The following is a 1,701-nucleotide window of genomic DNA, read 5'->3' as shown; positions in this document are numbered from 1 at the left end:
CCCCTTTCTTGAAGGTGATTGTCGCCCCTCCGTTTGTTGCTCTTGCCACCGAAAAGATGTCATGTGGGTATGAGGGAATGTACAGTGCATCCCAGTAGCTGTGCTCTGTGTTGTCGTCCGGCGTCGTCTAATAGACATATCACCGCCGTTCCTCTTCTCTGTGCTGTTCCATTGCACTTGGTCCCGTCAGCTAACTCCACTGAATGAGACTCGGGCTGGAATGAATCGTCGAAGCTTTTAAACTTTCCGATGTCGTTCACGATGTGGGATGTCGCTCCTGCGTCCACCATGATGCCTTTCATCTTCACGTTGTCTGGTGGTTTCCCGCTCTTTGTGTGCTTGGCCTTGAAGAGATGGTCTTGGTCGCCATTCTGTTCCTCTGCGACTTTTCTGGCACCATCTTCTCCCCCCTTTTTCTTACAGAGTGATTCATCGTGTGTATTCCTTTTGCAGTAACCGCACCACACTTTTCGAAAACATTTTCTTGATATGTGTCCTTTTATTCCACACTTGTAGCACGTCACATTGGCATCTTCATTTCTTCTGTTGCTAGCGTGCGTCTTGGTGCCTCGGCCTTGCCTTGCACATGTTTTTATCACATTATCTGTGGATTCTGCTGTGTTCATTTTCTCCGACTCTTCATAGACCCTTAATCTTCTTCTAAAGTCTGTGAACGTAACGTTATCTTCGTTCTGTGTTACATGGACGGCGAATGGCTTGAAGGAGTCTGGTAACCCATTTAGTATCATGGCTATGGTCAGTCCATCACTCATGGTCTCGCCTGCATCTCTCAGGGCTGTAATCACGTTCTCTGCCCTTATCATGTAGTCGGTAACACTCTCGTTGTCTGCCATGTGCAGCCTCGTTAACGACGTGTATAAGTTTATTATCCTCGGCTTGCTTTTCCCTGAATAATGTTCTTTCAGTATTTTCAGAGCCTTCCTGCCGTCATCTGCGGCCTCATGTCTTATTAGCGACAGGCTCTTATCATCTATCAGCCTTATTAGCTCAGCATAGCAATCAGCATTCTTCCTTCTATCTGCATCTAGCTGTTCTTGATCAGCACCGGTGGGCTCATGTAAGATAGTCTCTTTTAGCCTCAGAGTATGTAAGCAGCCTAGGAATCTTGTTTCCCAAAGGTCATACTTATCTTCACATCCTTTGAATAAGAGCTGCGGTGCCAGGAGACCTGTTGCTCTGCTTGCCATTTTTGCGCGCCAACTTTACCGCGAGGGCTACTAGCTTGCTAATATACTTCACTTGCTAAGCTAGCTTGTTAGCTTAATTGGCTAACGCGTAATACGTCGCGTAACACTTCTTCCGATAATCTAACTCACTTATCTCCAAGTCGGTTTGTGTCCAACTCTGCCTGGGCCCATAACCTGTTAAGCTTGGGTGCACATGAATCGCGTATGAACAATAAGTAAATCAGACTCGGTATTCTCTTCAGCATGTCTCCGGTAAGTTTATTCACAGACTGACAACAGTCAACGTAGTGACGTCACATTATGACGTACCTTCATACAAGAACAGAATAACAGTGCGACTGCTACCGTAGTACACAGACTAAGGGCGTCATCAAATAATAATACTTAACAGTTTTAAAAAAAAGTCTCACATGTAGAAGTAGTGTAATGGTTTGAGTGAGTAATTCAAGCAAAAATACAAAACATTCTCTCTGGGGTTGCTGCTTTTGTTGGC

This window comes from Notothenia coriiceps, unplaced genomic scaffold (genome assembly GCF_000735185.1).
Source record: "Notothenia coriiceps isolate Sejong01 unplaced genomic scaffold, NC01 NC01_scaffold00017067, whole genome shotgun sequence".
NCBI classification, from domain to species: Eukaryota; Metazoa; Chordata; class Actinopteri; order Perciformes; family Nototheniidae; genus Notothenia; species Notothenia coriiceps.
Note: the sequence above shows the minus strand (reverse complement) of the source record.